The sequence below is a fragment of the Gopherus flavomarginatus genome, chromosome 1 (genome assembly GCF_025201925.1).
Source record: "Gopherus flavomarginatus isolate rGopFla2 chromosome 1, rGopFla2.mat.asm, whole genome shotgun sequence".
Taxonomy (NCBI): Eukaryota; Metazoa; Chordata; order Testudines; family Testudinidae; genus Gopherus; species Gopherus flavomarginatus.
The window spans coordinates 355,892,187-355,919,448 of record NC_066617.1 but is presented as its reverse complement, the minus strand read 5'-3'; the positions used below and the strand labels follow the sequence as shown (position 1 = coordinate 355,919,448).

General features: G+C 43.4%; 1 pseudogene; it reads right to left on the bottom strand.

Moving 5' to 3' along the window:
• Positions 1-13,651, bottom strand: part of LOC127043894 (glutathione-specific gamma-glutamylcyclotransferase 1-like) — a 104,576-nt pseudogene extending 90,925 nt beyond the window's left edge.
• Positions 13,652-27,262: the final 13,611 nt, after the last annotated feature.

The window sequence follows — 27,262 nt, the reverse complement described above, 5'->3', positions numbered from 1 at the left end:
GGGTAGTCTCTAGTTCCACTGACATCAATTTACACCAGGTGAGGAACATCTATATATGGTTTATATATAGCCACATTTTATTTTTCTGAGAATGTAATTTTGACACTAATATAATGATAATTTACATATGTCTTCCATCTGAAGATTTCAAAGTGCTTACAGATCTTCATTAATCACCTTAATACACTCAAAATCACCACCAAGGACACTCCACCAGAGAAGCAGATCGTATCACGGAATGGACCACCCTAATACCCTGAGAGAAGTTGCTTCAGTATAGAAATAAAACCTTCTCTAACTGTACACACCTACCACGCCTCACTGAAATCCATACAGGGTATAATCAAACAACTAAAAACCTTCACTTAATGGGGACCCTATCCTGAAATCTTTCCTGAAGCCCCTCCTCTGGCCTTCAAACAATCTCCAGTATCTCCAAGCTCACCACCAGAAGCAAACTCCCCGCAGCCCAGGATACATCAACTCAAAGCAGCACCAGACACTCCCAGAACAACAGATGCAAAACTTGCAGCCATATCTTCACTACTACAATGATCAATGCCCTCCACAACACAGCTTTCAAGATCCTATATATGCCCATGACAACATGTGGTGTACTCCATCCAGTGCATTAAATGCCCTAATAGCAACTATGTGGACAAAACCAGACAATCACTATGTTCTCAAATGATAAAAGAGAAAAACACTGCATCACCTGTGGGTGAACATTTTTCACAAAGCGATTGCTCTATATCTGACCTATCAGTCCTCATCCTCAAAGGAAACTTGCACAACACTTTCAAAAGACGAGCCTGGGAGCTTAAATTCATAACTTTGCTAGACACTAAAAATCATGGATTGAACAGAGGCATTGGATTGATGGTTTACAGCAACAATCTATAACCCACTAACAACCACCCACAGTTGCTTTCCCCCTTCCTTTTCTCCTTATGATTGGAGGTCTGTTAATAGGCCACTTCACCTTGAATGGTCCCTTGAAATATGTGTGAACTACATATGCTAAACAATCTGCACCATCTTGTATCTAGCTGTGACACTCTGAATAAGTTTCCCAGACCTGAAGAGCTTTCTGTAAGCTCAAAAACGTACCTCTCTCACTAACAGAAGTTGATCCAATAAAATATATTACCTCACCCATCTTGTCTGTCCAATTTTCCTAAGAGACAGGTACGTGTTAACATACAAGTGGAACCTGAAGCACAAAGAAGTCACACACGGAGCCTGTAGCAAAGCCAAGTAAGGAATTGTGATCTTGTGACACCCAATCCTGCACCTTGAAGACCTGACCAAGTTTGCACCTGGTATCTCATTTAGATAATGCTGGTACTAACATAGCCCATCTTGGAGAAATCCCTGGAGCTCCCAGGCCACTTCCTGCAAAGCATGTTTTTTAATTAACACGGAGCTAAGGGAACTTATGCAAATACCTTTTCAGCCATATCTAGAAAGCCTCTGTGTGATGAATTAAGATTTTGCATCCCATTTCAACAGATGGATTACACGGATGGTATGCTAGGACTAAAATGATGATCCTTGAGTTAACTACACCAGGAAGTTAGACTTTCATAATTAATACAAAGATAAAATTAATTCTTCTCATTCCCCACTCCCCAATCTCCTATTTCTAGTTTACTGTTTTGAACATAGAAAATAACTTCAGGGGCGGACATGACACTTTTAAGATGACAATGCTTAGAATATAAGAAGGCATAAAGAGATTACAATAAAACCATTGTGGAGATTTATACTGTATACCTACTCTACCTGGGTATTCTCTATATATGTACGGCTGGTGGGTCTGAGTTACATGGAAAATGAAAAGAACAAAAGAGTCATAACACGGCTAAGAGACAACTAATAAGAGACGTAGAATCTCTCTATAGCTATACAAAGAGTGTAAATACCAAGGGCAGTTCTGGCAAAGTGCTGAACGTGCTTAACAGCCCGTTGACTTCAGTGGGAATTAGCAGCATTTAGTACCTCCCATTACTGGGCCTTAAGACTGGGAGAGAGTGTTTAGGGCTGCACAGTGGGGAATAACTGAGTAGTGTGATTTTTTTTAAAGTAACATTCAGGGAAAACGTCCCATGCTGAGAAATCTGTAAAACCGTGACCTTTCTTAGAGACATTTCAAACTGCAATGTACAAAGTACTGGAAAATATACTATGGGGAGCAAGCCCACAGTGGTAAGGAAGGATGTACTAGATGATCTAGTAACAGGTCTTTCCCTGCTTTGATTTCTGAGTTTCTTACACTATGCCCATCACCCTATGGAATTGAGCATGTTCCAGCAATGCAATAGCATGTTTAGAATCTTAGCTTGAAAACTGCCGACAGCCTACGTGTTCTGCATCAAAGACAACAAAGTCTTACTTTATATTCTAAGTTGCCTCAGTTTTACAAGGTAGCATAAATAGACATGGACAGTATTTTGTCAAGGTCTGATTAGATGACAGACTTTTAAAGGAAGAGAATAATGACCCATGGCAGATGAGGTCAGCAGGAGAGTTACAGATGCAGGGAAAGCTTGTAAGAAGGAAAGAAGGTGAGACACATCTCAGTCCTGCGTACAATACACCTTTTAACCATTTGGTAACCAGGTCAGGGGACCACTCTTCAGCTTTCCTGCCTCAGTTATTTATATCTATCTATTGTTTTGCCAAGATATCTAAGAGCTGTTATAACTATAGTGTACGCAAGGATTTAGTTATATCAGTTTAGACTTCCTCAAACCCATGTACCCCTACTTACTGGCATGTACCATCCTACAATTCTGAATTTGACTCTGTCTCATTAAGTACATGCACACTACTTCAACAACAATTCCAGGGCCTTATTTCTACCAGAGCAAGGATCAGCTAATTTTCTTATTATATTTCTCCTGGCTCTATGCAAGACCAGGTTGACCAAACAGTGAACATCTCTAGGACAGTCTCATAAACGAAATGCCTATTTTATTATTCTAATGGCAAAATAAATATGCTTGTCTTAAGTGAAGTAAAGTTTTCAATAAAGGAATTTGATTATTTTTATTAAGTGGGAGAAACCCTGGTGAGTCGAGAAAGTTGTACACGGTCTGCTGTGTGACAAAATGCCTTAGATTCACAATACGAGACCAAATACGCCCTAGAGCTAGCTGGCTAGGTCACCTGGGGAAATGTAAACATCGTTTCATTCCTGTAATTACATTTCTCTTGCTACGCCTGCCGAATGGCAATTGACCACCCACTCTGATGCCCTACTGACAAATCTTTTCCTCAGAGTTATTTGAAGTAAAAGGAAACAAATAAAAAACAAACCCCAAAGTATTTAAATTCCATCAAGCACATTACATACCAAATCTTGCTCCAATTGTATTCCCTGGGAATATTTTATCTTTGATTCCAATGGAAAGAGGATTGGGCCCTAAAAGGTAACAAGATTTTCTATTTCAAATAACAAAGAGGCTTTCATTTGTACTAGAAGTCTAAATATAAAATTTTTCTTTTTTATACACATGATTCAGTTCTTCCTTTTAATTAATAAACTTGAATCAATCTCAAGATGTTGGTTGATTTTAGAAATAGAATTAAAATCTGCTAGTTATTTATGAAGATGCTAAAGAAACCAAGAATTATAACTAAGCAACTCCCGCCTTCCCCCAATCAGAAAAGGGAATTGAATCCTATTTACAGTTTCCAGGGCGATAGTGTAATTTGACAAGAATCCATGTTGTACCCCTTCTGTTCTAATTTAGAAAACTGAACTGATGATAATCTCAGAAGTTTCTAGTGCATATAGTGACAGGCTGATTTCAACCCCAGAAAGGCAGAGGCAGCAGCAGATGTTTTTGAAGTAATTACATAATGAACTTTTACATTTACAGTTCAGTCCAGAAGGATCCCATAGCAATTGATAAACTGGGCAGATCTTGGCCTGGAGGCTACCTTGGCACCCAAACCAGTACAGTTCTGCTGTGCAAAACGTGGGGACGGAGGAGTCAGATTCTGGGGAGCAAAGCAAAGCGCTTCTGCAAGAAGCTAACTTGGCTACTATAGCCACACCCTGAGTAAATTCTTAACCTCTAAAACACAACCCAGCAGCTGTTCAGCAACTCATAGGGATACTACACAATAGTATAGGGCAGAAAGTTATTACCTGCAGTATTGTTGTAGCCGTGTTGGTCCCAGGATATTAGAGACAAGGTGGGTGAGGTAATATCTTTTATTGGACTTTTTGCTTTTTTTTATTATTATTATTATTGGACAGGTCTGACCCAGAAGTCAGTGTGAGCTTGCAAGCCTGTCTCTTTCACCAAGAAAGTTGGTCCAATATAAGATATCACCTCACCCACCCTTTTCTCTAGAAAATTATTATTTAAGTGCTGACACCTTAAAATAAATATACCTTACTATTATAAATAACTATTATTGTTATCTGTGTTGTGGTAGCACCTAGGAGACACAGTTCTGGACCAAGACCCCATTTTGCGAGGCACTCTTTCGAACCAGAAGACACAGATGACCTCTGCGATGTCCTGTCCCTTTAAATGCTCAGGAGGCTCTGTACTCTCCCCCTCAGTTTTGTGTTAGCTTTAATTTTGCAGTCAGAACAATAAAGCTACCTCAGCAGAGAAGCTGTGTGTCCATCAGTTCCCTCTGCATCTGTCTGTCTCCTCTGCTGGTTCCAGAAATATAACCACCCCAGCCCACAAAATCTTACAATCTAAGTAAAAGCAGCAAAGAGTCCTGTGGCACCTTAAAGACTAACAGATGTATTGGAGCATGAGCTTTTGTGGGTGAATACCCACTTCGTCAGACACATGAGCTTATGCTCCAATACATTTGTTAGTCTGTAAGGTGCCACAGGACTCTTTGCTGCTTTTACAGATCCAGACTAACATGGCTACCCCTCTGATACTTGAATCTAGGTAAAAAGCAACAAAGAGTCTTGTATTACCTTAAAGACTAACAGATGTATTGGAGCATAAGCTCATGTGTCTGACGAAGTGGGTATTCACCCATGAATGCTCACGCTCCAATACATCTGTTAGTCTTTAAGGTGCCACAGGACTCTTTGTTGCTTTTTACAAATCCAGACTGACACAGCTACCCCTCTGAATCTAAGTAAAACACCCCCCTTCTCCCCAAAACACAGCCCGAACCATTAGGTTTTGTGGAGGTATCTCTGTGTGGTTGAGAGGGGATGGAAATGACCCCTTCCCACCTGGTGTATGCTATGGGGTTGCAGTGCAGCTATTTGTCCACAGCCATTACACAGGGGCTTTGAAACACACTGGATCCAGAGTATTACCAAACCCATTGGTGCATCAGGTTATTTGCGGCTGGTGTGGAAATTCCCTCTGCAACGTACATGGTGAGGGAAAAGACTTCCCAGTCCAGCTGATTTGCCTGGACCACCACTATCATGGAACTGAAGTGGTGCAGAAGGTGTTGCACTGGATAGCTGCACCAGGGGGGTACTTCTTGTAGAACATCTTTCTCCCTAAAGCAACCCAAATATCTTTACAGATTCATGCCACCCACCACTGAAAAGCATCAGGGGAGTGGAAGGGGATGTGCAATTGTTGCATAGAAGATCCAGCAAATAAATGAAGGACAGCCTGTCCTAACTGATCACAATAACGGCACTCCCAGAGGCCTAGACTGTAACGTTAGAATTGTGTCTGAGGAAGCGGCCGAATGTGGCCACACTGTGAAAAGTGTCTCAGTTACGATTCCTCCCCTGCTCGCTCTGAGGGAGTAGGAAGTTATTACAGCCCTTTTCATGGAGCAAATAACTCCTCCTTGTGTTCCAGCCTAACCACTCTGGTCAATAAGTGTGGACGGCCGTAGGGTTCTTCCAATGTACCTCACCTCTCAACCCCTCCCCGAACACTCGATTGCAGCAGGACGTATCATGCAAGTAGTTCCTGCATTTCCCCTCACAGCCACTCACGGTCTGAGCTAAGCTAAGGAAGTGTGCTAGTGTTGGGGGTGGAGGGAGGTGGCTTAGTCCCTAGCACATCTGAGTAAGGGATGTGACCATCCATCCCAGAGCTAGGTGAGCAGGGTGTCAGAATGGGGGGCTTACTGTTCTGTAAATACAGTGTTAAAAAAAAATCTTACTCACAGATGTCTCTTTAAATATTAAAATACAAAAAGGAATGCAGGAATGCACTTTGCAGGCTACCTTTTCCAGCAGCTGATAAGTAGGTTGGATTTTAGTAACTAGAGACCCACGACTGTGTATTAGCAGTTTAAAAAAATAGTGGAAAAGACAGGGTACATAACGAAGACAATAGAGATAATAATCCTTCTTCCTCTCCTCCAGCGCCAGTAGTCTGCCTTGTCATTAGGTTGCAAGCTCTTTGCGGCAGCGACTATCCCTTACAATGTGTTTCAAACCTGGCTAGCCCGTTGGGGCCCTGATCCTGGTTGGGGCCTTTAAACACTTCTGTAACATAACTAACTAATAACCAACTGTGTTCTAGAGGCCAGGGGGACACTTACTGGAGCGGCAGAGAGACAGACTCACTCCACACTCTCATATAGAACCATGGTTTCCTGAGGTGTAATACATTATTTAAGTATCAGAGAGGTAGCCGTGTTAGTCTGGATCTGTAAAAAGTGACAGAGCGTCCTATGGCACCTATAGCACCTTATAGACTAACAGACATATTGGAGCATGAGCTTTCGTGGGTTAATACCCACTTTGTCGGATGCGTGGGTATTCCCCCACGAAAGCTCATGCTCCAATACTTCTGTTAGTCTATAAGGTGCCATAGGACGCTTTGTCACTTTTTACATTATTTAAGGTATCTGATTGCCTTAAATCATATTTTGTTTCCCTTTTGTACCTAGAATAATGAAACAGAATCGTCAGATCTCTAATCAGGATGCTGAATGTTTAACACCTCTTATATTTTTTATGCATTATATCTACTGTAATCTGCTTCCTGTTAAAATTTGCCTAAGGAAACCAGAAGTGACTGCTACGTTTGATTTGCTTTGCGTAAAGATATTTTCTGATACTTTCTAAAGGGAACATTTACCTCTTGCTGAGTGCCAAGCAAAATTGAAGGCTTGGTAATGGTCATGAGATAAGAACAAGGCTAGAGACTCGACACATATAAAATGTCTTGGAAGGACAAAACAGTCTGAAAAGAACAGGTCATGTCATTGATTATTTGATAGGAAATGGGACAATAAAATAAGGGCATGATCTTGTAAAATGCTAAGTGCCCACACCTACATTTAGATTACAGCCAATGAGAGTTTAAGCAACTCAACAGCTTGCCTAAGCTAAGGAACATACAAATCTTGAGTTAAGCATAATGTAGACAAGGAAAAATATCTGAGTGGGATACACCACCTTGGACATGACTGTATCAGACTTCTCTCTAGAGGAGAAAGACAGTGTTTAAGCTTACCATTCTGCAAGTAATTTAATGAATAATATTAAAAAAAAGTTAAACCCTTTGTACTATTTATGTCAAAGAGCCAAATCTTAACTGAAAAGGAAACATACAACAATTGTAATACACAAGAGGCTGCTTTTATACACTTGTTTAACACACTGCCCAAAGCAGCCCTCAGAAACAAACAAGCAAAAAAGAACATTGTGACAAGCTGCTACCAGCAGCACCCTGATCACCGGCAGGGCTGCAGCCTGGAGAAGGTTGCAGGTCCAGCTGAGGCAGTTACAAACTTTCTGAGATTGTGAGCACCTGGGTGACAATCATTGGGTTAACAAGGTATTTGGTTTCAGAGTGGTAGCCATGTTAGTCTGTATCAGCAAAAAGAACGAGGAGTACTTGTGCCATCTTAGACTATCCTTATGTTCATCCTTTTAACAAGACTATGATGGATTTGCACAAAGTATGTCTTGTGAGGTATCATTTGAGAACTCATAATTTGCTGATCATCACTGTCCCGGTAAAATATGTGTGGCAACACTGTATATAAAGTTATCAGTTTATGCTGTATAATATTAGTGAGACATGTTCCAAGTTTAGAAAAATAGGCACAAACCAGTTCTTCAAAGACAAACTGATGCCTCAGCCAGATATCAACAAAATCAAATGGACTATCAGATGGTTAAGTGGCTATTCTTTGGAAGGAAAAAGGGTGTGAGCAAGACATCTGCATTTTTGGCAAAACAGAAAAAAAGCAGCAGGAGGTTCTTGTCCCCACAAATTCTCTGTCTCTTGAATCTCATCTGGATATGATTTTCAAAGAAAAAGGGAATGATTAGAAAGGGGAAGGGAGGCCTCCAAATATTCCTCCCTTTCTCTCTGCTCATGGCATCAAAGACACCTGAAGGACAAGGAAACTGGGGGAGGGGTCCTGGTTGAAAGGAATCCAGCCAGTCAGACTGCTTAGCATGTGGTGAGAGAAACCTTTGCTTTGAATTCATTTTGCTTCTTAAGTTGGATATTAATTACATTTTACCTTTTATTTTCTTGTAACCAATTCTGACTTTTATGCCTCATTACTTGTAACCACTTAAATCTAGCGTTCTGTAGTTAATACATTTATTTTATCCAAACCAGTGTGTTTAGACTGAAGCGTTTGGGAAACTCCATTTGAGATAACAAGATCTGTGCACATCATTTTCTATTAATGAAATGATGGACTTCATATGAGCTTGTGTTGTCCAGGATGGTGCTGGGCAGTACAAAACACACATTTCTGGGGTAAGGTCTGGGACTATGAGTTTGCAGGTGTGGCCCTACAATATAATTCATGAGTGGCTGGCTATAGCACTCATACAATATAGCTGGGAGTGATTTACATGCTGAAGGCTGTGTGTGAGCAGACCAGGAGTGGTTGCTCTCACAGCGTAGCAGTGTAAGAATCATTCCACACTGGAGAATTGAGGCAGGACAGCTGTCCATCTGTCCAAAGTATATCCTGGGTAATGTCACAACTGGGTAGTGATGGAGGGCCCCATCACAAACATCCTTAACTATTTCTAGAGCTTCCCCCCTTCCTTTGTGGAGAAGAGTATTCTAATTCTGCACTATGGGCCTGATCCAGAGTTCATTTACAATAATGGGAGTCTGTCCATTGACTTCATTGGGATTTGGATCAGGGCCTATATTAGACCTCAATCGTATGCTCCCTGAAGTCCACGGCAAAGTTCCCATTGACTTTAATGGTGCTGGATCGGAGCCTTAGTGACTGCAGCCTAATACAGTCTACTTTGTCAAACCAACACCTGCATTTATTTTTAAGGCAGATGCATCATAATTAACTAGGAATTTCCTGCTCAGTACTGATGCATGCATACATCCATTCTACTTGGTTTGCAATGGTGAATCAAGCACCTTTGAAACAAGATACTAGACGGGTTAAAATGTTCAACTTCTTTAGCATTCTTCCCATGTTACATAAGTGATTTATGTTTGTGTCCTCCTAGGCTCCTGTGCCCCTGACAGCCCCCTTTATGCCAACTGGCAAAAGGCACACTGCTGCCAGAATACTTAGCCAAACAGTGACTTGAAAGGTATCATGTAAAAACTGGTGACATGCTGGTCATTAATATTATTGCGTGATGGCTGGGTGGTTTGTAAAGCGTTCTGTATGTGTGCCGTAAATATGTTTGTTTTAGGAGCAGATTGGATAAACAAGTTTGTCCTGGACAAAGGAACGCTGTCTCCAGTGTAAACTGAGAAAAGTGATGCCGGAGATAATGGAAGTTACATATACATACTGTGACAGGGTCAGGCCAGATGGCTACAGAAGAGTGATAGAAGGCAGATATATTAGCCTCAGGTTAAGTAGGTCCCTTTTCCCTGGGTAAGGTAACAGAGAAGGTTCTAGAAAAATCAGGAACTTTCTGGAATCAATTAAGGCAAGCTAATCAGGACACCTGGGTTTAAAAAGGAGTTCACTTCAGTTTGTGTTGCGCGTGTGAGGAGCTGGGAGCAAGAGACGCAAGGAGCTGAGAGTGAGAGGGTGTGCTGCTGGAGGACTGAGGAGTATAAGTGTTATCAGACACCAGGAGAAAGGTCCTGTGGTGAGGATAAAGAAGGTGTTTGGAGGAGGCCATGGGGAAGTAGCCCAGGGAGTTGTAGCTGTCAGGCAGCTGTTAACAGAGGCACTATAGATAGTTGCAATCCACAGGGCCCTGGGCTGGAATCCGGAGTAGAGGATGGGCCCGGGTTCCCCCCAAACCTCCCAACTCCTGATCAGATACAAGAGGAGTTGACCTGGATTGTGGGTTCTACCAGAGGGGAAGATCTCTGAGGCGAGCAAATCCTCCAATAAGCGCAGGACCCACCAAGGTAGAGGAGGAACTTTGTCACGACTTATATATATATATATCTATATCTGAAAGTTGCAGGGGTGGGAAGTCAACAAGTAGAGACAAACAGCAAAGGAGAAGAACTTTATGGAGATATCCTTCAGAAAAATGCATATAAATATACTGGACTATAAAAAGAAGAGTCAGGAATCCCTTAGTTATCATCACTTAGGGGACAAAGGCAGTGGCACCCTCTGATTCTGTGAACACTGGATCCTCCTGCCAGAAGGGCTAGAGACCTGGACACTGCAAAGAGATGTCTCTGGAGAACTGGGTTCACTGAATGTTACCTGCAAGGCTAAAACTGGCAGAGTCTCAGGGAGTTTGCTGCTGAGGCTCATACAATGGGTGTGGAAGGGAGCAGACACACAGTTTAAGCACCAGCAAAGCTCTCCCTTGTTGAGGCAGAGAGGTATCATACTGGTTTGCAGTGCTGGGCACTCCGAGAAAGCCTCACAGGTTCTTGTCCTGAAAAGTGCCCTGAACAGATGAAACCCTGCTCCTATTTCCAGAGCCACTGAAGTCAGTGGGACACCAGGTTTGTGGGATCAGGGTCTAAGATAGCATCTATCAATTTCCTGTCATCTAACCATGCAATTTAAACAGAGCTATCAATAACTATCAATGATAAGAATGGGCAATGGCTAATAACAGTCTATACAGCCTCCTTCTGTAGTCAGTGAAGTACTATATATTGGCCAGGTTTCAACCTCATTAAAGTAGACAAAATAAAGGACAAATCACTTTCTCCCTGTAAAGAACCTATAATTTCCTTTGTAAGTAATCTGAACGGTCCCACAAACTAAATGAGAAAATTTCAAAATCAGTTTGTATAAACAAACAAACAAACAAACAAACAAAAAACCCCAACCCTTTCACTACATCTCTGTATCACTAGTTGGCTGCTCTATTGTATCTTTCCTTTGGATTTAACTATGCAGTCCACCTCATGTATTCTGAAGTGTTTTCTTCTTTTTTGGCAAATTTCCAGAGCATAGCAAAGGAAATGCCTTGGCAGGAGGAGGGAAAAAAAATCACCTCATCTGTAGTAAGCGTTTTGCTGTCAGACAGGAAAGAGCTAAAAAAAGGGAATGTTTTGTAGAATAAAATACAAGAACCAGAAGATGAGAAAAACCGACAGTGAGAGCTGGTTTTCTTGATAACTGATTATAGCTGGGTTGTGGGATTTTTGTTTTTAAAAAAATTATTATTGATGCCATTTTATTTTACAAAGACAACTTTTCATTACTGCGAGTGGTTTGCCCCCTAGGTTTTAGGTATTGCTGGGTCTTTTGTTTTATGCAGTTTACAGTTATGATGGTCATTAACTAAAGGGTTTCAATTGCTAGGAGGGTTATGGTTGTATGGCCAATGTGTTCCAACTTGGATGCCTAAAATTAATCATTCAGCTTCACATCAGATACCTAATTGGGCTGATTTTAGATGTGCGGAACAACAGCTCCTCCAGCTGAAATCAGTGGGAAGGGAACTGTTCTTAGTGACACTGCAAATCCAGCCACTTATTTAGGTGCCTAATTAATAAGTTAGGTCCCTAATTTTAGGCACTCAAGTTTCAAAATTTTGGCCATATGTGAATAATTTCACTGTATTTTCAAAATGCATAGGAGAAAGATGAACCAATGGCTGTATATCACTTGTGTCACAGAGAGAGAATGCTACAGTTTGTAGGAGTGCTAATGGAAACACAATTGACTATCAGCACTTTGGAAGGGTTGGCCCACCAGGTGGGGGAGGTACAGATCAATTCATTGTGGCATCCAAGGAGTTGATGTGTGCTCTGCAGACTGATAGGAGCCACAGCTGTAAACGGTGCATGCATAAGTGGGTATGTGGCATAACATGGGTACAAGCCACCATGTGACTAAGGAGGCAGAGACAGCGGTGCACTGTGGTACATGGGTTCTGTCATAGAGCTGCCATGAGAGCCGGGAGAGTGGTGAAATGATCTGCCAGAAGAAAGGCTTGAGTTGCCACAGAATCCAGGTGTGCGCCAGTGAAGTGGATTGTCAGTGTCAGGACAAGCAGAGATTTCTCCTTGTTGATACAGATGCCGAGAGCAGCGAGGATAGGGTGGAGAGCGCGGATGGCTTATGTAGCCTCAGCAAGGGATAGCTCTAACAGAAACCAGTCATCTAGGTAAGGGAACACACTACCCTGGTCGTCTCAGCTGAGCTGTCATGACCATAAAATCTTTTGTGAAGATCTTTGGGGCCACCGTGATACCAAAGGGGAGAACTCTGAACTGGTTGTTGCTCACATGAAAGTGAAGAAACCTGAAGTGAGCTGGATGGATGTCAATGTGAAGGTATGAGTCCTTCATGTCAAGAGCTGTGAAACATGCTCCTTGGTGGAACGAGGGGATGATCGATGTGAGTACCACCATATTGAACTTGGTTTTCTTGATGAGTGTTGAGTAGGTGGAGACTGAGCATAGGGCAGAATCGTCCTCTCTTTTTGGGGATATGAAGGTACAGGGAGTAAAAGCCCTTTCCAGTAACAGGGTCGGACATTGGTTCAATTGCACCCTTCGTGAGGAGGGTGTCTGCCTCGTGTTGTAGGAGGTTGCGGTGAGAGAGACTCCTGGCAGGTATCTGGGGAGGGGCCAGTTGTGAAGGGAAGACAAGGAATTTGATCGAGTAATTGTTCTGTACAATCTCTAGTATCCAACAATCTGTGATGATCTTGTGGGGAACCAGGATAAGATGCCCCCCAAAGGTAATAACAAGGCCTGAAGGTGGTGACAGGGGGTCTTGAAGTTCTTGACACACACATCAAAACTGGGCTTTGGGTTGATGCTGTGGTAAGCCAGAGGAGGTGGTGGTGGCTGATGGTTGTGGATGCTGTGACCGAAGGTGCCGCCGCATATGTTCCTGGTACCAAGTATGATGCTTGGTACGGTGGCCTGGTATGGTGCATAGGAGTGTGGTCAGAAGGGTAGTCACTCCTGTTTCTGACAGGGTGCTGGGTGTATATTCAGAGAAACCAAAGTTTCACTCTTGAGTCTTTCCGGGAGTGGGGGAACTCATGTGTCTTTGCAGAGAACAGCTTGTTCTCGTCGAAGGGGAGGTTCTGGATGGTAGTTTGGACTTTCCTCAGGAAAACAGAGGACTTCAGCCAGGACTTCCGTTTCATGACAATGCCTGTGGCAATAGAGCGGGAGGATGTATCTGCTCTATCTACTGCAGCTTGGAGACTCAGCTTGGCTGTCATGCAACCTTCCTCCACAAGGTCCTGGAAGCACTGCTGTTTGTCCTGTGGCAAGTCCTCCAGGAACTCTGCTACCTTGGGATAGTTATTGAAGTCATATTTCACTAGCATATTTCACAGCCGGGTAATTGGAAATTCAGAACTGTAGCGCCGTGGAGGAGTGCACCTTACAGCCCAGGAGATCAAGCATTTTGCTGCTCTGTCTCGGGGGCCTAGAGGCACATGAATGTTGCCTTGCCTATTTGGTCACTGTGTGCACAACCAGAGAAGCAGGGTGGGGAGGGATGAGAAAAGAGAAAGTCAGTCCCCTTGGATGGGACAAAGTACTGGCATTCTGCTCTTTTGGGTGTGGAGGTACATGAAGCCGACGTATGCCAAACTGCCCGCGCAGGCTGGAAGATACTGTTCTTAATGGACAGTGCAGTGGGAGATTGTCCCCTGAGCTGAGGATGTCCAACAGTTGGTGGTGTTGGTGTTGGACCTCCTCTCAGAGTATACCCAAGTCACTAACTACTCACTGCAGCAGCTCCTGGTATTCCCTATGGTCATCAGGACATGTGGGGAGATCAGGGCTCCATCAGGAGAGGAGGAGGCAGCCATTGGGACCAGGGGTACCGGCTCCCACTCTGGCTCTCTTTCCAGCTCGGAGCTTGATGGTTCTGGTGGAGGAGCCTAGACGGAAGGATGTGAGGCCTGGAAAGGTCCTGGGGTACGGAGGGCCCCAAGTGTATCTACCGCAGTGGCGGTGCAGGGGCATACCTTGCTGGGTGCACTGGTCATGCACAGGCATCTGAGCTGTGCCAAGAAACAGGAGAGAAGGACGGATCCCCTTTGGAATAGATGTCAGAATCTGAAGAGCCCTCCAGTAGTAGGGGAGCTGTCTGTTTGGGTCATCCTTGTGCAACCGCTAGGTGTGGTCTCTGTCTTAGGAGCAGCAGTGCATCTGCTAGAGTAGGGGGTTGTGGTACCATGAGCAGCAGAGAAGGTGAATACAGTAAGTCCAGGTGCACATTGCCAGGAGAGGTATGATGCACCCAGGAGTCCAGGGGACGTCTCTCTGATGGCTGAAGTGTGGAGACATGCATGGTGCAGAGTGTGGCTGTGACAAGCACATGCTGTGGAGGGCTGTCTTGGTGTGCATCCGGTGCAGCAGGCAGCAGTACCAGCGTGTTCTTCTTCCTTTTAGTTTCACTCTTGCAATGGGGAAGCTTAGGAGGTGACATGGTAGAGGCTGCATGAGCTGTCTTGCCCATTCTGGCACGGCTCGAGGAGGGAATACTGTGCTTGGTGGCAGTCTGCGATGGGGACTTTCTGCAGTGCCCATGAGAGTGCTTGCAACTCGTGCATGTGGGCTTGTCCTGCATCGGTGGTACCGTCAGATCCGGGTGGGAGATGTTTGGTGGAGCGCTCACCGCTGGTGAAGGGTGGTGCACCGTCAGTTCCGCCGGTCCCAGAACAGAATCTGCTCACTGCTGGAGAACCTCCTCCATGAGGAACTTCCAGAGGCATAAGAGTTGACAGTTTGCAGAGAAAGGATTTGCAGATCTCACAGAGTGCTGCAAGGTGCTTCTCTTCAAGGCAGTAAAGGCAGTGACACTGCTTGTCACTCACTGAGAAGGAGTGAGGGCATGAGGTGCTATTTTTGAACCCCAGAATGCAGGGCCTGGTCCCCCAATGGGGCTGGCGTGGGCACCGAGTGGGGTAAGACTAACTACACTAACTATCAACGATCTATACAAAAAGAAAACAGAGACCTAGCTAACTATAGACAACGGATGAGAGCATTCTCACAGTCACACTACTGGCATGGAGGAATGAGGAGTCCGACTCTGACCGTGTGGCGATAAGGGGAACTGAAGGAGCATTGCCCCACACAGTCTCTTATAATCTCTAATCCAATCTCCTTTAGCGGCAAATAAGTAGCAAACTATTAGAATTACTCAGTCAAGCCACGAGAGGCAAACAGATATGTGAACAGCAGCTTTTCTTTCTTCCTATTTAACTCTGTTGCTTTGTACCTTGATTCTATGGATTCATCTTGATTATGCCTTTTAATCATCTTGCCCTACTCCCACAGGCTCTATCATTTTTTTCTTTCATTATTTATAAGAATAACTATTACTGCACATTGTTAGTTGTGCTGGATTATCGCTAGTCTATGCCATACCATTTTGCAATGAAAGAAAATAACTCAGAAATTTCAGTAGATAAAATGTAAAGAATCTCACAATTTTTATATTGATGCCTAGAATTAACACTCATTCTGGCCCCATCACTTCTACTTTACCATTAAAAGTGAATATATTACAGATAGTATCAGAGGGGTAGCCGTGTTAGTCTGGATCTGTAAAAAGCAGCAAAGAATCCTGTGGCACCTTAGAGACTAACAGACATTTTGGAGCATGAGCTTTCGTGGGTGACCCAAGAAAGCTTATGTTCCAAAACGTCTGTTAGTCTATAAGGTGCCACAGGACTCTTTGCTCTATTACAGATAGTGAATGTATCTGTGCAAGTTCATAAAGTTCAGGGTATGTGGAATGCAGATTGTCTTCTTCAATATCCAACAATAGCTTCCATTTCTTATGGAACCTCTATGCAGCCTGAGGGGTGCTTTTTCAATACAGTATAGTCATGGTATAGGACATTATTGCATGCTGCACCACACTCTCCATAGGTTGCAGGAAATGTTCATTGCCACTTAGTGAACATGCTCCTTTCAAGCTGTACGTATATGAGATGAGCACTTGTGCCTGTCACACTCGGGAGTTATGGCAGAGTAGTTCTACTATACTGGATTAGACTTCCCCTCCAACCTTGTGTGGATGGCTGTGCTATTAATTTAGAGTCATGCCACTGTTCTCTATGGAAAACTGGGTTGGGGCAGTTCTGATGGGATGTTCAGGTGTCCTATATAGAATGTTGGTTTGCGTCATAGAATTCGGCTTTCATTCTTTTATGCCGCAGGGGATCAAACAGACTTTTTCTGTTTATTTTTGGTTCATGAATCACTGAAGTTCATGGTTTGTAGTCAAGCCAATGTCCCTGGTAGTTTATTTCTTGCTGGAAATCAGACAAGCCTTTTTCTTTTAAGAAAAAGAAATTAAATTATTCTTTTGCAAAATGTATTTAATGAGCCTCCCTTTATTTGCAGCATAACTACAATATTATGAAATTAATATAAAAATCTTCCCCAATAAATGGGGGGAGGGGCCCAGAACCGGAGTTGTTTAAAACTGCTTCAGAGAAAGAACTCAAAAACATACTGTAGGGAAAAATCATTAACTACTAATGAATTGTGCTCTCAGACTGCAAATTCTTTGGGGCAGGGATTTTTTTTTTTAATTATGTGTGTACATTGCCTAGTGCAATGGGACCCTGATCCTTGACTGGTGGCCTCTAGGTGCTATTGTAACAAATAGATAATAAAAATGGCCTTGTCATGAACTATGACAAAGTGTAACTCCCATTGATTTCAATGGCAAAGATCTAGGCCCTGTATTATTTTTTGTGCAAGAATGACAAAGAAATGCATAAATATGAAATGACTTTTAGGGAAAAGTTGGTACATAGGATTTTAAAAATCATTATTCACCAATTCATAAGTTACGTATTATTTAAATTTCTCTTTAAGACTGGATTCATGCTTTACCTTTTCTAGGGTCTCTGAATAGAAATATGTTTTCTTTTGTGATGATTTCTGTGTTATTCATTTGTTCCAACGATAAAAAGAGAACACTGTCTATGTGATTTTGGGAGTTAGGCTTTTCTTCCAGTCTTAGAACTGTAATTGTCAATTTTCATTTTATTAGTTCTGAGCAAACTATTCAGATCTTATTTACCATATTATTAAATTTTAACTTTGCCATTGCATCTTCTCGAATGTAAACAAACCTGTACCAGAACAAAACTCTGCTTAATTACTGTAGGTTCAATTGCCCAACAAGAGAGACATTTCAGAGAGGAATTTTTAGACTGTTAAGCCTTTGTAAGTACTTCCCCCACCGGCAAACACAGCTTCCTCAAAGATATCCCCTACCCATCTTATTACATATCCACAAAGATAACTTTCCTAAACGAGATCATCTAAAGGAGACCATTTAAATTCTTGAATACTTTTCTGTTAATCGAATATAACCGGAGTTTTCTTTGTTGTAGCATTATCCAGAGGGCTGTATGGAAAATTATGGTATATTCATGAGACACTACATCAAAATAGTCAGGAACAGGTTTGCTTGCATAGTTGTATTGGACTTCAGCATGAATCTCTAGTTTTGTATTACTCCAGTCACTGTAGTATCTAGATGCAGAGAGCTTTGGGTGATAATCCTTTCCCAATGGCTTCCTTACATTGAATGCTACAGAATACACAAGCAAGGTGATGCTTAATACTAAAATGGATTGTGAAAAATGACAGCACTGTATGCATGACTAACACTAAACGTGCACACAACACATGCTATGATATTAAATTGAGGTTGCAGTCCAGTAAGGAGAAAGGAAAAACAGTGACACTGTATCCATGGGTGACACTATACGGATGCAGAAAGACAGCACAGGCACCAGTGAGGTTCCAGTCAAGCTCTGTATCATTTAAGCTCTCTAAACATTGGCAATGTGAAGGCCATCTACACATGGGGAATTTCACTTTAACTGAACAAACACAATACTAAATACTTGGAAAATTATCCAGATTGATTGTCATTTGCTGCTTCTCTACAAGTTAAGATGTTACAATGTCCCTAGCTTACAAAGAGGTCTTACTATACAGGATGGGGAACATATCTGTATTTTAACATTATTTCTACTAGCAAAACTGTAATCACTAAGGGCTGAAATCTGAATCTGGCTACACATCAGCGCAAGGGAGTAAGAGTCCCCCATCTTGCACCGGTTTCCCAGACCTTGGGTTCAGGTTTGCAGGGATGTGTATGCACCTCTACAACAAGTGGGTGGGAAGTGGGCAGAAAATGGATAATGAGTTAGTTTTTCAGATGTTTACGGGGAGTTCCTCCCAAGTATGAGGGGCAGCATGGAAGAAAGCCCAAAGATGCCTGTTAAAAATGTTAACAATCAGGCAATGTAGGCTGGCATCATGGGCCAGTCACAGAATGGAGTCGAGCTCACCACCTCAATGAGAGATGGTAGGAAAGGCTGGGATTGGTTGTGAAGGAACTTGAAACTGAAGATAAGTAGCTTATGTTTGCTACAGTAGAGAAGGGGGAGCCAGTGGAGGGATGCCAAGAGAGATGACACGGTCAAAGGGATGAGCTAGAAAAAGGATCTGTGCAGCAGCATTCTGAATTGATATGAGTGGGGCAAGATGGAATTTCTCAAGGCCAGAGAAAAGGATGTTGCAGTAATTGAGATGCATGAGGAGGAGAGTCTAGATGAGAGGGCTGCATGGCGGGATAGGAAAGGCTGTACCTTAGAGATGTTATGCAGAAAAAATCTGCAAGACTAAGGGCTTGTCTACACTACACAGCTGAGATCAACACTGTGGCGACTGATCCACCGGGGGTTGATTTAGCGGGTCTAGTGAAGACCCGCTAAATCGATCACTGATCGCTCAGATGTCAACTCCGGTATTCCACCAGATCGAGAAGAGGAAGAGGAGTCAACAGGATAGCGTCTCCCACTGACACAGCAAAGTGTGGATCCTGTGGTAAGTAAACCTAAGTTATGTTGATTTGAGTTATGCTATTCACATAACTCAAATTGCGTAGCTTAGATTGACTTTCCCCTTTAGTGTAGACAAAGCCTTAGACATAGCCTATACATGAAGACCTACAGGGAAGTCCAAGTTGAAGATGTGATGGTGGGGAGAGGAAAAAGGCAAAGTTGCTATCAGCAAAATCACTGTAATTCTGTATTCAAAGACTCTCAGAAACTGTCTCATGCATTACTGTAAAATGGCCTGGCCTGATCAGTTTATTTGTCTAGAATTTCTCTGCTGTTCTTGTCCATTGCTGATATTTATGACTATTCCTGTACAGCCTTAGGGGTCCTCTGCCCTGCTGAGCATGTCTGGATCACAATAGTAAGCTAATGGACTGTAGTTGTTAGCGAGTGAAGCAACATGCCGCTTCACTACTGATATGCAACATATTCCTAACCTAGAAAATAGACCTGAATTTCAACTAACATTTATAAGACTTAATTGTCAAACTAGCAGCAAAAGATAAACAGCAAGTAGCTGTTTGCTGAAGAACCAAACAGGTAAATAGGCTCCTATACGTTTGTGTGCTTTTTACCTAATGAGTTCACCTCTGCCATTCACCTACTAGCACCTGTGTCAAAGAATGGGCCTGAGGAAACCTATAATACAAGGCTGTGCCCTCAACTGCAGCTAAAATATGCTCATAGTAGTTGGGGGAGAAAAGACTCTAGAAGCTACCTTTGTGATTCCCTGCTCCTGGGGGTCCAGTCCACAGCATAATTCAGAGAAGCCCCAGGGCTGCTCAGGTTTATGCTTAGCTGCCCCCAGTTCCAAGGGACTATTCCAGCAGCTGGAGATTATCCTGGTGTCAAAATACTCCAGCCATGTCCTTTGCACCAGAGGCTGGGAAGGGAGTAGCATAAGAGGTGCTAATTCAGCTCTACACTATCAAGGCTCTCCCCTTATAAAAGGTGAATCCGTGGGAGCCAACTAATCAAGCTTTCTGGCTACTTTGCACCACCTGAGTGGTACAAAGTCATTGGAGCAGACCCCAGCAGCAGTTCCACAGAGTTGCCGAGAACATTCCAAGGCCGCCTGTTGCAAGCGTCAGCAGAGTTTCTGCAACCACAAGGTAACTCTGGAAGCCATTTAGGATCTTATTGGGAACATGCACATAAGTGCACGTGTGAGCTAAGGCTGGAGCCTCTGGGACTGAAAGAAGCAGCAGAAAAGGACCCAGCAAGTATTGAGGGCCAAAAATTCTCAACCCCAACAAAACAACTGTAAGTGCTTTGTTTATCTGGAGTATTAGCGACACTCAGAAGAAATGACAGATCATGAGCTAAGCCTTCAGAGAGCAATTTAGAGTCATCTCTATTTCCCTATGAACACCTGAGACATACCGGAGGTGGAGGGAAGAAGTGCATGCACCGAGCATCAGAAGAGCAATCTGTGCTTTGGAACTTCACACTTGCCCGTTTCCCCCATTTTGCTGGCTTGTGCAACACAAAAGCCCATTAAAGAGTCAGGCAGGGATTTAGAAGGCTGGCTATGGCGAAAGAGAGGAAAGAGAAGGAGGAGAGTATTATTTGAGCTCCCAAAAGGAATTTCTTAAATCTCCTTTCCATATTGTTTGGGTTTTTATGTGGTAGAGTTTATATTTAATCTCCTGGGTCTCTGATGCTAATCTAGGAGTAAACTGTCACAAAGGATGTTAAAACCACACATTTTAGGAGGGTTTTTTTGCTGTTCTCTCCCCCCATTGTCAGTGGAGGTGGGAAAATTTGTGAAAATTGTGTTTCATTTTGCAACAGAAAAAAGCAAGTGATTTAAAGAGCAACAACTTTCATTTCTGACCATGAACAGCCCTTTTCTCATCAAGGAAAAACTGCAGGAGGCCTGAGATCTGGTAAACAACTGTGCAAAGGAAATAGAAACACTACCCTTTTCAGGTGAGTCCTGCATTTTCCAGTTCTATCTAGTAAGAATATTTTCTGTGGCACATGCCGCCAAGGATTTTAACTTTCTTGTACCTATAGTGCTGTGGCTTTAAAATTCCACCTAACCGGCAGCAGAGTTAATGCTCTGCAGGGTAGGCCTGTTACTCAAGGGTGTGTGTGTGTGTGTGGGGGGGGGGAGAATAACAGAAAATGTGAAAATGGCAGAAGTTCTAAATTACCTTTTTGTTTCAGTTTTCACCAAAAAGGTTAGTAGTGATTGGACAGCGAACATAGTGAACACCAGTGAAAATGAGATAGGATCAGAGGCCAAACTAGTGAAAGAACAAGTTAAAAATTACTTAGACGAGTTAGATGTTTTCAAGCCACCAGCACCTGATGAAATATATCCTAGATTATTCAAGGAGCTTACTGATGAGATATCTGAGACATTAGCGATTATCTTTGAAAAGTCATGGAAGATGGGAGAGATTCCAGGGAACTGGAAAAGGGCAAATATAGTCCAGGTCTATACAAAAGGAAATAAGGAGAATTGGGGGAATTACAGACTAGTCAGTTTAACTTCAGTACCCAGAAAGGTAATGGGGCAAATAATTAAGCAATAAGTTTGCAAACATGTAGAAGATAATAAGGTGATAAGTAACAGTCAGCATGTATTTGTCAAGAACAAATTGTGTGAAATCAACCTAATAGCTTTCTTTGACAGTGTAACAAGCCCTGTGGATAGGATCGTTAATTTGGGCAATTGATCTTGAATTACCGCCAGACAGGTCTGCTCAATGGTCTGCGGGGAGATGTTGCATGCGATGGGTACTGAGGTGCTGCGGAGAATTCCTTCTTGGGTGCTAGCTGGTGACTCTTGCCCACATGCTCAGGGTTTAGCTGATCGCCATATTTGGGGTCGGGAAGGAATTTTCCTCCAGGGCGGATTGGCAGGTGCCCTGGAGGTTTTTCGCCTTCCCCTGCAGCGTGGGGCACGGGTCGCTTGCTGGTGGTGTCTCTGCAGCTTGAGGTCTTCAAACCATTTTTGAGGATTTCAATAACTCGGTCCTGGGATAGGGGTTGTTATAAAATTGGATGGGTGGGGTTCTGTGGCCTGCCTTGTGCAGGAGGTCAGACTAGATGATCAGATTGGTCCCTTCTGACCTATGAGTCTATGAGTCTATGAGTCTATGAATAGAGGGGAAGTGGTAGATGTGGTATATCTTGACTTTAGTAAGATTTTAATGCTGTCTTGCATGACCTTCTCATCAATAAATTAGGGAAACACAACCTAGATGGAAGGGCATATAGAGCGGCATCACACAGGGATCAGTTCTGGGTCTGGTTCTGTTCAATATCTTCATCAGTGATTTAGATAACCGTATAGAGAGAACACTTATAAAATTTGAGGATGATACCAAGCTGAAAGGGGTTGCAAGTGCTTTGGAGGATACGATTACAATTCAAAATGATCTGGACAAACTAGAGAAATGGTCTGAAGTAAACAGGATGAAATTCAGTAAGGACAAATGCAAAGTACTCCACTTAAGAAGGAGCAATCAGTTGCACATGTACAAAATGTGAAATGACTGCATAGAAAGGAGTACTGTGGAAAGGGATCTGGGGTCATAGTGGCTCACAAGCTGAATATGAGTCAACAGTGTAAGACTGCTGCAAAAAAAGAAAACATCATCCTGGGATCAGGGCCGGCTCCAGCTTTTCTGCTGCCCCAAGCGGTAAAAAAAAAAAAAAAAATCCGACTGGCGGCACTTCAGCAGCAGCTCAATCGCGCTGCTTCTTTCTTCTGCAGCAATTCAGCGGCAGGTCCTTCACTTCCTCTCCTCCTCCTCTTCTGCAGCACTTCAGTGGCAGCTCAAAGAGGAAGGGAGGGACTGAGGGACTCGCTGCCAAATTCCCACTGAAGACCCGGAGGTGCCGCCCTGATACCGGACGGAATGCCACCCCTTTGTATTGGCTGCCCCAAGCACCTGCTTCCTTCGCTGGTGCCTGGAGCCGGCCCTGCCTGGGGTGTATTAGCGGGAGTGTTGTAAGCAGGTGTCATAAACAGATAGTTAAGAGTTAATGTCTCTTTTACCTGTAAAGGGTTAACAAACAGGGAACCAAACACCTGACCAGGGAACCAGTCAGGAGACAAAATACTTTCAAATCTCAGTGGAGGGAAGCCTTTGTTTGTGTTTTTTGGGTTTGGCTTTGTTCTCTCTGGGATCTGAGAGTGACTGGATGTACTACAGTCTCTAATTTTCTATTCAAGTAGTAAGTGCAAGTAGAAAGGCGGTTTAGTCTTTTTAATTGGTTTTCTTTATTTGCAAATGTGTATCTGGCTGGTAGAGGTCTAATGTGTATTTGGCTGGAAGTATTTTAAATTGTATTTCTGCTGGAGGAGGCTTTTTCTCCAGTTTCTAGAAGCTGACAGACCCTGTAATATTCCATCTTGAATTTACAGTGATTTTCTTTATTCTTTTTTTCTTTTATTAAAAGTTTTGCTTTTAAGACCTGTCTGATTTTTTTGCCCTTGTTGAGGCTCAAGGGAATTGAGTCTGTACTTAACAGGGAGGGAGAAGGGTGGAATCCCTTTGTTTTAGATTCACGGAGCTTGAATCTGTATATCTCTCCAGGAGCCCGGGGAGGGAACACCTGGAGGGGAAGAGAAGGGGAGGGAAATGGTTTATTCCCCTGTGTTGTAAGACTCAAGGAATTTGGGTCTTGGGGTCCCCAGGGAAGGTTTTGGGGGGACCAGAGTGTATCAGGCTCTGGAATTCCTGATTGGTGGCAGCTTATCAGATCTAAGCAGGTAATTAAGCTTAGAGGAATTCATGCTAGTACCCCAACTTTTGGACTCTAATAAGGACAAATGCAAAGTACTCCACTTAAGGAGGAACAATCAGTTGCACATGTACAAAATGTGAAATGACTGCATAGAAAGGAGTACTGTGGAAAGGGATCTGGGGTCATAGTGGCTCACAAGCTGAATATGAGTCAACAGTGTAAGACTGCTGCAAAAAAAGAAAACATCATCCTGGGATCAGGGCTGGCTCCAGCTTTTCTGCTGCCCCAAGCAGTAAAAAAAAAAAAAAGAAAAACAAATCCGACTGGTGGCTCTTCAGCAGCAGCTCAATCGCGCTGCTTCTTTCTTCTGCAGCAATTCAGCGGCAGGTCCTTCACTCCCTCTCTTTCTCTTCTGCAGCACTTCAGTGGCAGCTCAAAGAGGAAGGGAGGGACTGAGGGATTCGCTGCCAAATTCCCACTGAAGACCCAGAGGTGCCGCCCTGATACCGGATAGAGTGCCACCCCTTTGTATTGGCTGCCCCAAGCACCTGCTTCCTTCGCTGGTGCCTGGAGCCGGCCCTGCCTGGGGTGTATTAACAGGAGAATTGTAAGCAGGACACAAGAAGTAATTTGTCTTCTCTACTCCGTGCTGATTAAGTCTCAGCTGAAGTATTGCATCCAGTTCTGGGTGCCACATTTCAGGAAAGATGTGGACAAATTGGAGAGAGTCCAGAGAAGAGCAACAAAAATGATTAAAGGTCTAGAAAACATGACCTATGAGGGAAAATTGAAAAAATTGGGTTTGTTTTGTCTGGAAAAGAGAAGACTGAGAGGAGACATGATAACAGTTTTCAACTATACAAAATGCTTTTAGAAGGAGGAAGAAGAAAAATTTTTCTTCTTAATCTCTGAGGATAGGACAAGAAGCAATGGGTTTAAATTGCAGCAAGAAGTTTAAGCTGAACATTAGTAAAAACTTCCTAACTGTCACGGTCGTTAAGCACTGGATTAAATTTCCTAGGGAGGTTGTGGAATCTCCCTCATTGGAGATTTTTAAGAGCAGGATAGACAGAGACCTGTCAGAGGTGGGTCTAGATTACACTAAGTCCTGCCTTGAGTGAAGAAGACTGGACTAGATGACCTCTAGAGGTCCTTTCCATTCCTCTGATTGTATCTAGGGTACTTATATGCTCCCCATTACTGTAGTACCTGAGCACCTCATAATCTCATCACAATACCCCATGCAGTACAGAATTATTATTATCCCCATTTTAAAGATGGGGAACTGAGGCACACTGACAAAATGACTTATGCAAGCCCTAACAGGAAGTGTGTCACAGAGCAGGGAATCAAACATGGGTCTCTCCCGAGTCCAAGGCCAGCACCCTAACCACCAGATGATCCTCCTTTCGATGTTTTGACCACTGTGTCCCTGTGAAAAAGTCACTGTCTACCAGATGGGGAAGTTTTACAGCTCCAGAACTGTAGGTTCCCAACTCCCTAGTGGGCAACATGCAGAATGCCCCCAACTTGCAATCCACACAGTGCTAGCGCTTCAAGCAGACGGCCGTCCACAAGTGGACAGAACAATTCGAAGGAGTCTTCCTGCTGCACCTTAGTTTATTGCCTCACCAGGGCAGCACAGAAAATTTGTTTCGAAGCCGGACAAATGTCACAATCCCATACTCAATAAAAACAGACCCAATTGAAAGGTGTATAGTTTAGGCTGAATTTCAGCTTTGCCATATAATAATAGCAGATAACACTTAGTCCTGCTATGAGTGCAGGGGACTGGACTAGATGACCTCCTGAGGTCCCTTCCAGTCCTAGGTTCTATGATTCTATGTGGGCTTGGAAGAGGTAAAATTCTGAACAAAATGTAATGGCTAATACACGGATAACAAATGAAGCTGCCACAAGAGTTTGATGTGACTGAAACCACCACATTTCTCACACCGCTGATTATAACATGTACTGCATGTTCAGCCCTTGATCAGACATAGACAATCAACTCTTACTGCCAGACTGGAATAATCTAAAAAGATGCTTTTAGGTGGATGCTCTAAGTATAACACAGAAGTCAGCCCAGTAAATTGGGTTGATTTACATCCATGGAGGAGCCTGAACCAACCCCCCCGACTTAATTTCTCCTCCAACTTCATTTTAGGGGTGGAGTTGGGAATCTGATACGGATCCTGATGTGAATTCCACAGCTGGCCACCATTTCTAACATGTCCATTCAGCCAAAGATGACATATGGTGTAACGAGGTGGTCTGGCTCCCTTAGAGGCCAATGGACTGAGGCCAGCCAGCCCTGTTCCCCCAGCTGGGAAGAGGTCAAGTGATGCCTATACACGCTGAGGGAGCTCAGCTGGTTGGAGAGAAGCTGGCTCCTGTAACTGTCCCTGGAGCAGAGAGAGCTGAAGCACAGAGTGAAATGCTGCTGGAAACCTTGCAGCCTGCGCTGGTCAGGGAAATAGCCTTGTTGTGTGTTACTTTGCATGTTTTTTGTCTGAATGAATAAACCGTGTCCTGAGAGAAGGGCCTAAAAGAGACTTTGGGGTCCTCTAAGTCCTTCCTGGGCTGAGGAAACAGGCACGCAGCCCTACACATACCTTTAGAGCAACATTTCCAAATACAGAAGCTCTAGCCCCACTCAGACACCAAAATAAAGAGTGGGCCTGATTTTCAGATGTAAGGTGAAGCCAATGAAGGACACTGCTGGTCAGATGCCTTTGCAGCCGCCACAGTTTGACAACAGAGAAGACCAGGGTGAAGAGAGATGGACCAGCTGTTATTAACCAGCCTCTTTCTGCACTGATTTCCACCCTATCCAGGCGCTTCTCCTTGCACTGTGACTCAGAGCTGAAAAGTAATGGCCTTCATTTTTAGATTGTAATCTCTACAGAGCCGGGGCTGCCTCTTCATTTGTGCAGCTACCGCACTCAGCACAATGCGGGCCCGATCCTGACTGTAGCCTGGGGGCAACACAAATAATAATAATCATAATAGTAGCTCCTCATGCACAGGAAAGCCCAGCTGGAAAGTTTAATTGCCGTGACAGTACCAACATCTGCTGTGGTAAAAGCCTACTCAAATACCAACTCCACATTAGCATTCTGGGAAGATTCTCCTTGCACACTGGCTTCTGCAATAAAAAGCACATCTTGCTTGGCCTGAAAAACGGCTGTCAAGTATTTAAGCTGTCCTCCCTTTTACCATTTTCTATTCTGAACACATTTTTAAGTGCAGCTGGGAATGCTGGTACTAAGTGACCAGCAAATATGATTACTGCAAGTGTACAACGGCTGACATCCTTTATGGGCTTGAGTCTTGACT